At 40.7% G+C, this 16,795-nt stretch overlaps 1 protein-coding gene across 5 annotated transcripts in view; it reads left to right on the top strand.

Annotated features, from left to right (window-relative positions):
* Positions 1-16,795, top strand: part of LOC125446988 (ankyrin repeat and fibronectin type-III domain-containing protein 1-like) — a 111,264-nt gene that overhangs the window by 22,135 nt on the left and 72,334 nt on the right. For 2 of the 5 annotated variants that reach the window (XM_059640499.1, XM_048521057.2), the window contains one exon: positions 14,047-14,195. The gene's annotated coding sequence lies outside the window, so the exon portion shown is untranslated. Of the gene's footprint in view, positions 1-3,275; positions 3,386-14,046; positions 14,304-16,795 lie in introns of all 5 variants that reach the window. The other 3 variants (XM_048521060.2, XM_048521059.2, XM_048521058.2) reach the window with 3 other exon arrangements.

The following is a 16,795-nucleotide window of genomic DNA, read 5'->3' on the forward strand; positions in this document are numbered from 1 at the left end:
AGCATAATGCTCAGGAAAGATGCCAAAACCTAGGAAAAGACATAGCATTACCTGATTCAGGTGTTCTCCCCTTGTAAAGGATAATAGTGCAAACAACCACAGGCAAGAAAGCAATAAAGAAGAAAAAGCATAGTTAGTTATGCATTATCAAAATTGTGGGTCTAATTTGCACACAGCAAAGATCAGTAAACAATAGTGTGATGCCCAGTTGGTGTGTTTTTCTGATGTTGGTTGAGAGATAAATATTGACCAACACACTGGAGTGAACATGTCTCTGAAATAATGAAGAGGATTTTCTTCATAAGAGATGTGGAGATGCCAGTGTTGGACTAAGGTGGACAAGGTCAAAAACCACACAACACCAAGTTGTAGTCTAACAGGTGTCTGACGCCACCTCTCTCTCTGACACCTGCAGAAGGAGCAAGACTCCAAAAGCTTGTGGCTTCAAGTAAATCTGTTGGACTATAATCTGGTGTTGCGTGATTTTTGACCATAACCTGAGAGGGCAGAGATGACATTGGTTTAACATATCTACAAGAAAGCACTGACAAACAAACGGCACTTGGAGCATCAACTTAGATTTTGAGATCAAGCCCCTGACAGGAGTATTAAATTTATGAGCCTTGGAGTGCAGACTTAAATGAGGTACCCACTGAGCCATAGACAACACTTTTGTGTTGCACCCACTTTTGAATATTTGAGGACATAAAAGCAGGAGGCTGCACAGCTAATTGGAGGGCCTGAAAGATGATATCAGCAGAAAAGTACAAACAGGTTTTGCTTACATAAGAAAATTTTCATATTCAAGACTAAGATTTGGAGCAATGTTGCCATTAGAGAGCTCTGATGAAGGGTCTGGGCCCGAAACGTCAGCTTTTGTGCTCCTGAGATGCTGCTGGGCCTGCTGTGTTCATCCAGCCTCACATTTTATTATCTTGGATTCTCCAGCATCTGCAGTTCCCATTATCTCTGATCACTAAGACAGGATCTTTAGTCTGTATCTTGCCGTATTAACATTGGCAGCCATGTTTTCATCAGTGGTTACATTTAAGAATTAATTGCTTTTAAAGTGCTTTGGGGCATCCTCAGTCATCAAATATATGATATAAGTTCAAGATTTTGCTCTTGGTGCATCTATGATGCAGTGGTGGTGTCCATATCTCTGAGTCGGAAGACTTGGGTTCATGTCCAGCTGTTTCAGCACTGTGTAGTAACATCGCTGAACAGGTTGATTATAAAATATCTATACATGCAAGTTCTTCCATATTGTGCTTATCCCCAATGCTAGAATTGATAGCTGTAGACCCTGTTCACACCTTTGACCCAGATATGAAAGCAAGAACACAAGATAGACCTTTATTTGATATCGTGCAGTCTTTGACTAATATGAAACCAGACAAGCCCTAGAACAATTGAGTTCATTGGAATCCAAAAAGAAGACTTTCCAATGACTGCAGTCTATCTGACACAAAGGAACATGCTTATGAGTATCAGAGACCCATAACATCACTGTAAGAGTTCCTGCTGGCCCAAACACCTTATGTGTGATATCAGTGACCTTCCCTTTATTCCAATGTCCGGAGTGAGATAATAGCATTTACATACTCCATCGAGAGGAGGCACTGACATTTGACTGATGTTCTGGAAAAAGTGTGTGAATCCCACCATGGTAAATGTGAAATTTGAATTCTATATTGTTTTAAATCTAGAGTTAAACATTAGCCTAGTGACAAACATATAACTGGTGTCAGTATTTGTATAATCTCATCTGGTTCACTAATGCCCTGAGCGGACGATATCTGTCATCCTTCTCTGATCTAGCCTACTTTTAACTCCAGACCATTAGCAATTGTGACAGACTCTTAATTAAGAATGGACAAAAAAAATACTAGCCTGGTCAGTGACAACCATATCCGTAAGCAAATTTTTAAAATGACAGTTAGTCTTGCTCATGAAACAACTCATACCAGACATAACTTCAGCTCCTTGATGCCATACAAGGTACAGTAATTTATCTGATTGATGCCTCCTTTCAATGGTCTTGTCCATCACTATGGCTACCATAAATAAATTTACAGGATATACTGCAATGACTCACCCATTTTTTTTTCTTGTGGCATCTTTCGTTTTTCCAGTTATTTCCACAAGACACAGGCGTCACTGGCTAGGCCTGCATTTATTGCTCATCCCTAATTAAGAAGGTAGTGGTGTGTTGCCTTCTTGAGTTGCTGCAGTCCAAATGGTGCAGTATACCCACAGTGCAGTCAGAAATAGAATTCCAGGCTCTTGACCCAGCAACACAGGAGGAACAGTAATGTTCTCTTGTGCCTGTTGTTCTTATCCTTCTAGCTGGTAGGGGTTACAGGTTTGGAAGGTGCAGTTGAAGGAGCTTTAGTGATTTGTTGAAGTGTGTCTTCTAGAAGATACACCCTGCTACCACTGCACAGTGGTAGAGAGAGTGAATTTTTAAAGTGTAATTAGAACATAGAAAAGTACAGCACAGTACAGGCCCTTCAGCCCACAATGTTGTGCTGTGGAATAATCCTAATCCAAAAATAAAATAACCTAACCTACATTCCACTCAATTCACTGCTGTCCATGTGCATGTCCAGCAGTCGCTTAAATGTCACTAATGACTCTGCTTCCACGACTACCACTGGCAAAGTATTCCATGCGCTCACAACTCTCTGGGTGAAGAACTTCCCTCTGACATCTCCTCTATACCTTCCTTCTAACACCTTAAAACTATGACCCCTCGTGGCAGTCAATCCTGCCCTGGGGAAAAGTCTCTGGCTATCGACTCTATCCATGCTTCTCATTACCTTGTACACCTCGATCAGGTCACCTCTCTTCCTCCCTCTCTCCAGAGAGAAGAGAAAAGTCCAAGCTCAGTCAACCTCTCCTCATAAGACAAGCCCTCCAGTCCAGGCAGCATCCTGGTAAACATCCTTTGCACCCTCTCCAAAGCCTCCACATCTTTTCTATAATAGGGCAACCAGAACTGGACACAACATTCCAAGTGTGGTCTCACCAGGGTTTTGTAGAGCTGCAGCAAAACCTCGCGGCTCTTAAACTCGATCACCCCTGTTAATGAAAGCCAAAACACCATATGCTTTCTTAACAACCTTATCCACTTGGGTGGCAACTTTGAGTGAGCTATGTACTTGAACACCAAGATCCCACTGTTCCTCCACACTGCCGAGAATCTTGCCTTTAACCCTATATTCAGCATTTAAGTTCGACCTTCTAAAATGCATCACTTCTCATTTATCCAGGTTGAACTCCATCTGCCATTTCTCAGCCCAGCTCTGCATACTGGAATTAAAACCTTAAAACCTCTATCACCAAGACTGGTAAGAACAGTGACACTGGGACAGCCTCATCTGTAAGTTACACACGATCCTGACTTGGACATCTCTTAATTATCACTGGGTCATCATACTGAAATATTCTGTCTCAGAACATCATCGTTAACAAATGTCACTGTCTTGCATAATTGTGGCAGTTAACTTGCTATGTTAATAGTAGCTTTGCCTTTGAAATTAGATGCCAAGTCCCACTACAAGACCTATACACCAAGGTATAAGCTGAATCTACAGTATTTACTGAGGGAGTGGTGCTAATTTTTTTAATACAAAGCCTGTTCTCTCCTCTCAGGTAGATATGAAAGGCCCCGTTGCACTATATTATACAATGCCAGGAGAGCTATTCCCAGCCCTTAAACAATATTTATCACTCAGCCAAAATCACAGAGGGAGAAGAAACAGATTTTTTGGCAGTAAAAAATAATGATAATTAATGTTGGAAATGATTGTTACTGGAAAGTAAGAATTGACTGACTGTAGACATCTGCAGAGCATTTTCTGGATCTTTTAAATTTGGTAGACTGTGTTGTTGGAATTTCAAAGTATGAGATTTCCATTAAAGAGACAAGGTGCAAATGCCTTTGAAAAATATACATCTTAATGAGGTGTGTGTGGGAGTGATCCACAATGAAGGAAAAATGTTTTGTCTCTTCTTCACAACTTTTCAAAGATGAAACCAATCAGCATTAAGCTGCTGCTTTATACTCAGGCTGCATGATGTTGGTTCTCTTGCTACACCTCCAACTCTTCCTGTGCAACCTCCTCGTGATGTTAATGTACACAAAGTTTTCTTTGATATGCTTCTTCATTGTCCACCTCAGTTTCAGAAGTGTCATAGAAACATTATGTATCACCACCTAAGATCCTGCAATTTTTAGGAAGATACCTGTTGCTAGGTCGGACTGCAAAGTTCCACCATATTTTCCAGTTCTAATGACTGACATCACTTATCCTGTAAACCCATGGGCCTCATTATCTGTGTTGCCAGTTCTGTCTACGGATGCTGAACTGGAATTATTGCCCATAACTGCAGGTGATAATCCTCATTACCATTTAACCATCCTGCTGAATAGTTTGAAATCATCAGGACTGGTATAGTGGATTGTTAAGTGATAAAAGTGCTATGACAGGTTTTTGAGTTGTGAGTGCTCATTTGCAGGATAAGGTTACTGGCATCATACATAAACTGAATGTCAATGGAGATGAATTCCTTTCCTGCTGTTGGAAACCAAAGCAGTTATTATATGGGGCTCCCAATTTGACCATGTTCTGACAATCACTACTTACAAATTCTGTTATTCCATAGAATTAGACTGCTCATTCTCTGTATACTTAGTATGTTAAACTAAAAAGGTTATTTACTATAGGCAGTGGCAGTTACTTTTGTTACTCATTAGTGGGGAAAGAGTCATTCTGTCAAAGCTTTTCATCTCATGCTCAATATGACAAGTGCAAAAATGTTTAATTAGGGATGGGCAACAATTTATATTGCATGAGCAAAAGATAATAATTCCCTAGTACAGTTTCCATGACAACACCTGAGCCAATCAGAGTCAACTTGACAGTCAATCACTACCCTTCCCTCATCCAACACAAATTTTTGCTCCCATTGAAATTTGGCATTCTTATATCTGTCCTGATGAGTGCAAGATGAAAAGCTCTATGGCATGTCTCTTATTTCCAAAAACATTCGACTTCTATACTACTAGGAACTACCAATCTGCCATGGCAGGATGTGAACCCAGAACATTACCTGAGCCACTGGATTAATAGTTTGGCAATAGTACCACTATACCATTGCCTCCCCCACACAAGGCTTTTTGGCTCATTGTGTCAGTGCCAACACTTTGAAGATGTTTTCCAGTTAATATATAATTGAGCCCACCAAATATTTATTTTGAGCATGTATCCAATTCCCTTTTGAAAGTTATTATTGAGTCTACTTCTACTGTTCTTTCAGGTAATGCAATCCAGATTACAACACATTAAGTAAAGTAAAAAACCTGTCCAGCTTTTTCTACTTATTTTACAAGTTATTTTAAATTTGCACCCTCTGGTAATTGCCACTGCTACCATATTTAGTAGTCCAGACTGCGGCCACCTGCATTGCTGCAAATAGTATTGAGGTTTTTTATTGTAGTGGTTACAGGTCTGCAGTCTTCAGCTAGCAAAACTCCCCCTTAGCTTCTGGAAGAAGAGAGAACCTTTTAAAACAATCTGATCGCTCCCATAGATCTTGATTAACATGCACCCCAGTGTGTTCGGAACAGGTAATGAACAATATTGATAGTTCCAGCAAGTAACTCTGAGTTGAAATTTTGGCAACTAACTGCACAGCTCCGTTTTACTCACTGTAACTGCTCTGAACAGCCCAAAAATTGAAGTATTACAACCAAAATTCTTGGGCCTGTACCTTTCTGAATGGTCAGAGTAAATTAATTGAAAATTGACTGTTATGAATATAAGCAGTTTACCTCTGGATCATAATCAAAATTCTGATGATGTGATGAAGGGAATATGCTGGTGTAAGGATGCAATATCAAACAGTAAACTCACCATTACACCAACAAACTCACACCATTACAGATATATGAATAGGAGGAGTTTAGCAGGATATGAGCCAAATGCTGGCAAATAGGGCTAGATCAGATTGGGATGTCTGGTCGGCGCAGATGAGTTGGGCTAAAGGGTCTGTTTCCATGCTGTATGACTGTATGACCTACACGGTTGCATGAGTACATTTGTTAGATATCTCACTGTACTGTCAGACTTCTACTGAGCAACAGATTGAAGGGTTAGACAGCAGGAGGTCTGAGGTTGAATGGAAGACATGGTAAGTTAAAAAGCAATGATTGTGATAGGGTAGAAAAAGTTGGAATTGTTGGAATTTAAACCCTCGGCCCGTCATTGTGGTGAACCTGATGTTCGTGACTCTTGTTTTGTTCTAAGGATGAGTTTCCATTCGTGTCTCACTTTCTATAACATTGCGGTCTGTCGTACTGAGAAACTCTGAGTCAGACACAGAAAGGCTTTGTGTAGGAGTTGAGTGCACGTTACCGTCATCAGTGACTGTCGCTACCCCCTAGTGTTATTTTAACCTAAAACACTGTATTTTGCAGAAAGTATTAATTTGTTTCAAAGATCAGCTGTAGACAACAGGCTGCAATGCACAGTGCAGGAGCAGGTGGCCTGCTTGCTTTTCCAAGGGTAATTCAAATTTGTCATGGTTCAGTGAAATGACCAACTTAAGTTTGCAAAGCGCAGAAGTGGCAAAGAGTAAAGTTCTGTAAAAAGCTCAAACCAACTTTGTTGCTTGTTGCTCCACTTCCTATTTAATCTGCTCCCACTCTATTTTGTCTTGACCTATCAGTACATCTTATTATTCCTGTCTCCTTAGTATTTATCGAGCTTCCCTTTAAACCATCTATACTATTCACCTCAGCTACTCCCTGTGATACTGAACTCAGCATCCTCCACACTCCTGATAGGTAATCACTGGCTGGGCCAGATTTATTGTCCATCTCTCATTGCCGTTGAGAAGTTTTGCTTGAATTTCTTATCTGATTTATTTGTGGCTATCCTGCGATAGTATTTCCCAAAATGGGAATAGGTGGGACATAAATTTTGCCCAGAGATAATAGGAACTGCAGATGCTGGAGAATCCAAGCTAACAAGGTGTAGAGCTGGATGAACACAGCAGGCCAAGCAGCATCTTAGGAGCAGGAAAGCTACATTTCGGGCCTAGACCCTTCTTCAGAAATGGGGGAAGGGAAGAGGGTTCTGAAATAAATAGGGAGAGAGGGGGAGGTGGATCGAAGATGGATAGAATGGAGGTTGGTGGAGAGGAGACAGACAAGTCAAAGAGGTGGGGATGAAGCCATTAAAGGTGAGTGTAGGTGGGGAGGTAGGGAGGAGATAGGTCAGCCCAGGGAGGACGGGCAGGCCAAGGAGGCGGGATGAGGTTAGTAGGTAGAAGTGGGAGGAGGGGATAGGTGAAAGGAAGAACAGGTGAGGGTGGCGGGGACGAGCTGGGCTGGTTTTGGGATGCGGTAGGAGGAGGGGAGATTTTGAAGCTTGTGAAATCCACATTGATACCATTGGGCTGCAGGGTTCTCAAGCGGAATATGAGTTGCTGTTCCTGCAACCTTCGGGTGGCATCGTTGTGGCACTGCAAGACGCCCAGGATGGGCATGTCGTCTGAGGAATGGGAGGGGGCGTTGAAATGGTTCGCGACTGGGAGGTTTATTGCGAACCGAGTGTAGGTGTTCTGCAAAGTGGTCCCCAAGCTTCCGCTTGGTTTCCCCGGTGTAGAGAAGGCCACAATGGGAACAGCGGATGCAGTACACCACATTAGCAGATGTGCAGGTGAACATCTGCTTGATGTGGAAAGTCTTCTTGGGGCCTGGGATGGTGGTGAGGGAGGAGGTGTGGGGACAGGTGTAGCACGTCCTGTGGTTGCAGGGAAAAGTGCCAGGTTAGTGGGGCTGGAGGGGAGTGTGGAGCGGACAAGTGAATCACAGAGAGATTGGTCTCTCCGGAAAACAGACGAGGGTGGGGAGGAAAATATGTCTTTGGTGGTGGGGTCAGATGTGTTGGATCTGGAGGTTGGTGAGGTGGTACGTGAGGACGAGGGGGATTTCCTACTCCTAAGATGCCACTTGGCCTGCTGTGTTCATCCAGCTCTACACCATGTTATAAATTTTGTTGTCCATGAGCTCTGATGTAGTGATAGCCATTATAAATTTCCATCCAAGTTACAACAGGTGTGCTCCTGCTCCAACAGACATCTGCTCTCAATTCTCTCGCTGCCCTCCTCCCCAGTTCTCATAGCTCTGTACTTCACACTTATATGTCTCCCTTATCGCCACTCTCACTGGTCTCAACTCAGCACCCTACTGTCAATTCTATCTCCCTCCCTGTATCCCCACCATGAACTCACAGGGTCTTACTGTGGGAAGCATGTCAATTTTCAAGTATTGAAAGTGGTGTAATATTGGGGAAAGGTTTGGGAAATATTGATTTTTATGGACTCTTTTGGTCTGTCTCATTACTGAAAACATCTACTTCCCTAACAAACGCTTTCATAAACTTGAAGGTCTATCAAAATAAACCCAAAGTCTTTCTCGAGAAGAGAGCTCCAATCTGGTCAGTCTTTCTTGATAATTATAGACTCTAAGGCCCAATAACATTATTGTAAATCTTTCTTACACATTTTGTAAGGGTTTTTGTACTCTTTCTACAATAAAGAAGCTAAAATTGTATACAGTGCAAAACCCAAGACAAGTAGTTCTTTCCTAGCCCTAAGACCCTGTACTAACTGTATGGTCACCCTATCTCATCAGTACAACCTTCTATTCTTTTCTGTCTTATGTGTATATCTAATTTCATCTTTATCTGTCTCAGTTAGTCCATGTGACAGCAAGTTCCACAATCTAACTGGGAAAGTTTGCGAACCACAGAGGTGATTATAGATGAAGTTTTGTAAAACACTCAAATCAGCTTTGTTCCTTATTTCTGCACTTGTCAATTATTTCTAAAGGTACATAACCCATGGCATACTATCATGGTCAGATAAAGCATTGACTCTGCCTGTTCTGAAATTTAAAGGATTAAGAGGTCTCTTATAATATCCAGTGTCCTAGCCAACATTTATATAAGCACCACTAAAATAGATTTCCTGGTCTTTATCCCTTTGCTGTTTACAGGAGTTTGCAATCACAAATCCTACATTTAAAAAGTGACTATACAGAGAACCATCATTGAATATAGACAAAAAAAAACTGCAGATGTTGGAATCCAAGGTAGACAAACGGGAGGCTGAAGAAGGGTAATACCCGATTTGTTGACTACTTCTTTCCTCCAGATGCTGCCTGGCATGCTGTATTCTTCCAGCCTCCTGTTGGTCTATCATTGGCTATGAACTGTTGAGGGACATTGTGAATGTATGAAAGTTCCTAGTATAAATGCATCCCTTTTCCTTCTTCCTTTTGTTCTTCCTGTCAGTAAGATGACTGCATAATGAGGACTTTATTAGGCCTGAGCATAAAATGCATGCTGTTCATATTGAGGAAAGGTTCAATAATAATATCACAGTAGGAGGCCATTGAGTCTATTTTTCCTGTGTTAGCTCCTTGAAAGAGTTGGTCAGTTAATTTCATTCTCCTTACAACATTCGCCTTCTTGAGTCCTCTGCCCAAAGGCTGATCTGATCCACAGCACCACAGTCTCCAACATGGATAGAACAAGGCGTCAGATTCCGAAGCCAATCCAGCCACAATGGGAATTAACCCCTGTGCTTGTGGCAACAATCTAATTCACACTAACTATCCAGCCATCTAAGGAATCGGAATTGCTGTGGCAAGCTTATACTCTTACATGCATATTGTAATCTGGAACTCTGAACTCAGACTTCTTTGTATTTCTGTCAACTGCGCAAATCATTCTCGAGGACATTTAACATTTCTGAGCAATTGGATATTGCACTATTCAGTGGGCGATTATTTCAGTTGGTTCTGAACCTCGAGCAGCTTCAGCCGGCTCCAAAACACTGAATAAAGCATGAGGCCACAAACTAGTCATTCAGAATTCAATATAACAAAGTGTGGAGCTGGATGAACACAGCAGACCAAGCAGCATCTTTTGTGCTTCTAAGATGCTGCTTGGCCTGCTGTGTTCATTCAGCTCCACACTTTGTTATCTCGGATTCTCCAGCATCTGCAGTTCCCATTATCCCTCTCCATTCAGAATTCAATACAGTTGCAACGCATGGAAGTTTCCATTCACCCTAATTATTCCACAGATATGTACAAGAGATATACACATAATTAAAACAAAAAGTGCAGAAGTGCTCAGCAGGTTAGTTAGCATTTGTGGAAAAGAAAACAGTTATTGTTTCAGCTTGTTAACCATCTTATCACAGTTGACAGTGCTTAAGAGTGGTTACAGGTTTCACGTAGGTACGAACATGGGAAAGGTTCAGAATGGGGGTAAAGAAAACAAAATGGCAAGACCTGTGTTAAGATGGAAAATAGAGGTTTAACATGACAAAAGGGATGATGAGGCAAAGCAAAGTAAACAGGTGATGGGATCAATAAAGTAACACATGATGAATGGTTTGATGGCTCTATAGAAGATGTGTATGGCAACAGCAAAATCATCAATTGCTGTGGTCTGAGAAACAGGAGCAATGAAATTGTTGAACTCAGTGTGGACTTTGGAAGGCTGAAAGATGAGTTTCTATTTTTTAAACTTCCATTGAACTTCATTGGAACAGTGTAAGAGCTCTTGCATTCTGAATAAGACTATGGAAAGCATTAAGCTGTCAACATATAATTTAAATAATATGAATTGGGAGCAAATGTACACCATTCATCCCCTCATGGCTGCTCTGCTATTCAGTAAGATCATGACTGAACTGATTGTAATCTCAAGTCCACATTCCCACCTACCGTTCATCCCTTTCCTTAACAAGAATCTATCCACAAAACAAACAACTGGGGATGCTAGAAATTTGAAATAAAGGTTCCTTAAGAAAAATCCAAGACAGGCCAGCTGCAATGCTCCAGCAAGGCTCAGTGCAAGCTGGAGGCACAGTATCTCATTTTCTGCCAAGTGACTTCGCAGCCTTCAGGACCCAAAACTGAGTTCAATAATTTTAGAGCCTGAACATCTCTTATGTCCTTTACCCATCGCCACACCCCACGCCCTTTCAGCACAGCTAACCCATTTTAACCCTCTCATTGTCCCTATTTTCACCTGTCTAGCTTTTCTTCTTCCTTGGTTGCTATCAGCAATGCCTTTGTCTGCCTAACTTTCCCACCTGTCTCTGGGCTCTGTCTCCATCAATCAATTCACCCCTTTGCTCACAGCCCTGTCATCAAGATAAATATCACATTTTCCTTGATCCTGTCAGTTCTGAAGAAGGGTCACTGGGCACAGAACATTAACACTGTTTCACTCACTGCATATTCTGAGTTTCTTCAGCAATTTCTATTTTCATTTAAGTATTTATCCATCTTTATCTTAAAAATATTCAAGGTCCCTGCTTCCACCACATTTTCAGGAAGAGAATTCCAAAGACTAAAAAGCCTATAGCAGAAAAAAAATGCCTAATGTCTATTTCAAATTGGTGAACCCTGGTTTTTAAATAGTGGCCCCTCATTCTCCTATATAAGAGGAAAGAATTTTTTTAAATCTACCCTGTCAACACCTGACGGCTTATGTTTCAGTAAAGTCACCTCCTACTCTTCTAAACTCCAGTGGATACAAGCCTAGTGTGTCCAAACTTTCTTCATGAGAGATCCCCCATCCCTCATTGCTTCCAGATGGTGAACCTTCGCTAAATTGCCTTAAATGTATTTACATCCTTCCTTAAATAGGGTAACCAGCACAGTGCACAGTCCTTCAATAGTGCCCCATATAATTGAAGAATAATATCCCTATTTTTGTTTTAAATTCCCTTTGTGATCAATTATAACATTCAATTAGTTTTCCTAATCTCTTGCTGTACTTTCATTATGCTAACTTTTTGCAAATCATGCAAGAGATCACTAGGTCCATCTGCATCTCAGACCTCTATAATCTCCCACCATTTAAATAATATGCTTTATTCCTCCTGCCAAAGTGGACAATTTCATATTGTCTCACATTATTTCTACATTTGCCACGTCTTTGCCAACTCGCGTAACTATCTATACCTTTTTATCACCTCCTTATGTCCACATCACAAACTAATTTCCTAGTTACCTTTTGTTATCAGCAAATTCAACACCAAGTCTTTTGTTTCATAATCTGAGTCATAAATAAATTGATGATATAATGTGTGTATATATTTATACATGTGTATATATATTTACATTTTATATTTATAAATATTTTATAGTTGAGGTGCCAACACTGTTTCCTGTGGCACGAAATCAGTAATATCTTGCCAACCTGACAAGTGCCCATTTATGCCTATCCCCAGTTCACAATTAACCAGCCAATTTTGTTTCCATGCCAATATGCTACATCCTACATCATGAGCACCATTCTGCAATAACCTTATCAAATGTCTAATGTAAATCCAAGTACAGTACATCTTCCTGTGCCCCATTATCACTGCTATTTGCTGAGTGATCAGATTTAATTTGATGTGGTTTTTCAGGGACTTTATGCAAACACCAGGTATAGAGTGGTGGGAGGAATGGGGGTGAAGGATTGGTACTGGAAAATATTATCAATATATTTATAGCAGTTATTGTACTATTTTAGTTTTAAAGTATAGTCAGCATTTTAAAAACTTAAGGTCGCTGGAATGTTAAGGCCTTTCTTGTGGCGCATTTTGAGGTGAGAAGGGCATTTAGAGAGATGCTATGGTGGCATACCTGAACCCCCATTTTGGATGAATTGAAGGAGATGAATTTGGGTAAGAAACCAGCATAAACGCCAGCCTCTTCCAAAAAAAATGGAGCTCTGCTTTAAACGGTAGGGAGATAATGGTACAGTGATAATATCACTAGGCCCAGTAATCCAGAGGCTCAAGGTTATGTTTTAGGGACATGGTTTCAAATGAAATCATTGCAGATTGTTGGAAAAACACATCCATCTAGTTCATTAATGTCTTTCAAGGAAGGAAATCTGTCATCCTCACCTGGCCTGGAAAGCATGTGACTCCACATCCAGATGTGGTTGACTCTCAATTGTCCTCTGAAATGGCTTAGCAAGCCAATTAGTTCAAAGGTGACTAGGGATGGACAATAAATGCTGGCCAGCCAGCAATGCCCATGTTCTACAAGTGAATACAAAAAAGTCTATGTGGTATTGATGTCTCTTAGGGAAGAAGTTCCTGGATTTTTGACCCAACAACACTGAAGGAATGGAGTCATATTTCCAGATCAGGATGGTATGTGCCTTGGAGGGAAACTTTGAAGTGGTGTTGTTCCCATGCATCTGTTCTTATCCTTCTAGGTTGTAGAGGTTGCGTGTTTGGAAAATGCTGTTGCAGGGTCCTTGGTGATTTTGCATTGTATCTTGTAGATGGCACACACTGCTACCATTGAGCACAGTGGTGGAGATAATGAATGTTGAAGGTGTTAGTTAGGGTGTCAGTCATATGGGCTGCCTTTTCCTGGGTAGCATCAAACTTCCTTTGGAGCTGCACTCATCCAAGCTAGTGGTGAGTATTCCATCACACTCCTGAATTATGGACAGGCTTTGGGCAGTCAAGAGGTGAGTTACCCACCACAGAATTCCCAGTTTTGATTTTGATGTTATATGGCTAGTCCAGTTTAGTTTCTGGTCAACAGTAAATCTAGGATAGTATGCAATAATGAGGGATTCAGTGATAGTAATAGTAATCCTGAGGAACATCTGCTCAGTTATCTGTGGCTAAGATAATTGAGCCCCAAAAGCCATAAGCAGCTTCCTTGGTCCCTAGTTGCTACAGGGCCATGCTACAGTCACAGCATTGACGTTTAGCTGCCGTGCGTGCAACTTAGAAGTCTGCACAGATGAAAACAAAAACAAAACAAACACTCCCATGCTCCAACCCTTTCCAAACTTATTGCAAAACAGCATCTCTGTTAATGTTGAATTGAGCTGTCTGCTGTGCCAGTATTTCTGCCAATTAGGGCAGCACGATTATCACTAAATCGCTGCAAGTGCTGGACATCACCATGAATTTGTCATCTTTGCATTTCAGGATAAAGTGTTGGAACATGACTTTCCAGTATTTGCTCAGAAGCTCAGGAATTGCTACCTAAGCAAGGATTTTGAGCTTGGGAGATTCCATTCGTATCTGCCCCTCATCTACTGGTTTAACTTGATCAATGGGAGTTCGGCCAGACTAAAGTGAGTTACTACTTGACTTCTGGAAGAACATCCCCATCCACCAAGATGAATTTTGCGTAATTTTTCAATGTGTATTATACTCTTTTCAAAATATGTAAATCCATAACAGTAAGTATTCCAATTTTACTTGTGTATTTCTGTTTACTTCTTCCTCAACAAATGTAATATTGAACATAAGAAACAGTAGCTAGAGTAGGCCATTCAACCCCTGAAGCCTGTCCTGCCATTCAGTATGATATGGCTGATCTGCCCCAGGCCTCAACTCCTCTTTTGTGCCAGTTTATCATAGCCCTAGATTCCACACTATTTCAGTAATCTGTCTACCACTTCTTTAAATACTTTCAATGACCTAGCTTCCACAACTCTCTGGAGTAGAGAGCTCTAGACATTCACCACCCTCAGAGGAGAAATTCCTTGGCATCTTGGTTTTAAATGTGTGTCCCCTTGTTATGTAACAATGTCTGTTAGTTCGAGATTCCCTCACTAGTTAAAATATCTTGTCAACATCTACCCTTGTCAAGCCCCCTCAGAATCTTGCAGGTTTCTTGAGTATAGCTGCTACTTGATATATGACTGATTCATGTTCCACTGTAGCCCCATTGTCGTAATTTACTTTTGTATGTCATGTATGAGGCCATGGCTTTCAAAACAAACAGAAACACAACTCAAAATACAGAAATTCAGTCAGAAGAGAGAAGTTTAAATTATTCAGTGACTTTTTGGCACATAATTGAGGCTATGTTGGCTTTTATTTTTAATTTTTTGATCTTTTTATGCTGTACGCACATTATTAATTATATTTACCTTTACTGAGGGTTTTAAGTTGCTGTCAGCCTGCTGGCAATGGCTTCTCTTTCTAAAGCAGAGACTTCTCATGTTAATTCTGCTCAAGTTACTAGGATGGGGCCAAAATTTCGCCCCTGAATTGGATATGTGGATTTGGGAAAATTTCCAACCTGAGCAGCAGCCCTCCATCACAGCGTGACCAATCAAAGCAAGGCCATCCCAAACATGAGAGGAACGGAATCTGCGAAGAGCTGTAGTAATGCCTTGGTTACAATACTCCATCTCTGTCTATTTGCAATGGAAATGCATTCACTGTGACCTCAATTGTCTGTGGAAGGTGTACTTAGCATGTTGGCTTCTTTGATAGACATTTTGAAAAAACTTCCATTAATTTATGCTTCTTGCCTCATGCCCATTTAAATGTTGTGATATCTAGTAAGTTAATGTTTTTGTTTTGTGCTTCAGCTTTACATTAGCTTTAATTGAGGATAATTGACAAATTCTTCAATTCTGCTTCTGTATGAGTCCAAATACAGCATATATGAAGGTATTGTTACTACGTGGCTGCAAACACCTAGTAAAAGTAGCCCTGGGAAATCAAAAGGTAGCACTTGAAAAAATCTTAAGAAAAACCCCTGAAAAACTATTTTGGTGGAAGGCCATATTCAAAGAAGTGGAACTGTTTACATGATATGAACAACCAAATAGTGTGCAATTGTCTATCAAAACCATGGTTGTGAAATATAGCACATTGAAACTCATGTTTCCAATGGCCTAGAGTTCAAAAGCAAAGAATTTTTGTTGAACTGATATAACACAGTTAGACCTTGCAATGACTGTGGTTTTAATTTCTGGGCATTAGAATGATTGTGAAGGCTTTGTAGAGATTTTACAAGAAATTGACCTGGAATAAGGAATTACAAACGGGCTGAGATTAGACTCAAAAAAGCCCGAGGGGATTTGATTAAAATGTATAAAATCGTAAAGCGTTGATAGAATAAATAGAAACTGTTTCAAATGGCTGACGAATCAATAAGCAGATGGCTCAGATTTATTTTCAGAAGTTGATTGGCAATAAAATTGGAGACAGCCCACAGAAAAAGTTTTACACAAAAAGGGATTGGAATTTGGAATGCACAACCAACCTAATATTGTACTGGATACAGATTCACATTTGTGTTCACAAGAAAATTGAAAATATACCTGGAGAAAAAATATAGGTAAATAATAAGTTGGAGAAGGCAGAAAGGAGGACATACTGATTTTTACTTGAAAGGAACTGATGCATACTTAATGGACTAAATGATTCCTTCTATACTGCATTATTGTATTCTATAGGATCCAAAGTACATTACAAAGGTGCAAGACAAAGACTGTGAAAGTTAAAAGGAGGGTTGCTTTATGGGACTTGGGAACAAGGAAAGCAACGGGGCCCAAGACTTCTCTCCTAGCCTCGGCCCATCCATTGTAATTCATGCCACCGCATCCCTCCTACCCAATGCTTGTATCTTCTCAAAACCTTCTTGCTAAACTGTAAGACTTGTAGAATTGTTATAGCACAGAAGGAAGCCATTTGGTCCAACATGTAAACATGTTGGACCAAATGGCTTCCTTCTGTGCTATAACAATTGCTATAACTGTGCTATAACAATTGCTATAACTGTGGATAGAGGAGCTTATGCCCCTCTATCCACAGCCGTGGTTCTTCACTTTTCATGCAAACCTACCCTCCAGGATATCTCATGCCCCTGTATTCACACCATAGCCCTTTATAACCTCAATGTCAACTTTCCAGTCCATACCCCTCCCATCCA

This window comes from Stegostoma tigrinum, chromosome 38 (assembly GCF_030684315.1).
Source record: "Stegostoma tigrinum isolate sSteTig4 chromosome 38, sSteTig4.hap1, whole genome shotgun sequence".
In the NCBI taxonomy this organism is placed as follows: domain Eukaryota; kingdom Metazoa; phylum Chordata; class Chondrichthyes; order Orectolobiformes; family Stegostomatidae; genus Stegostoma; species Stegostoma tigrinum.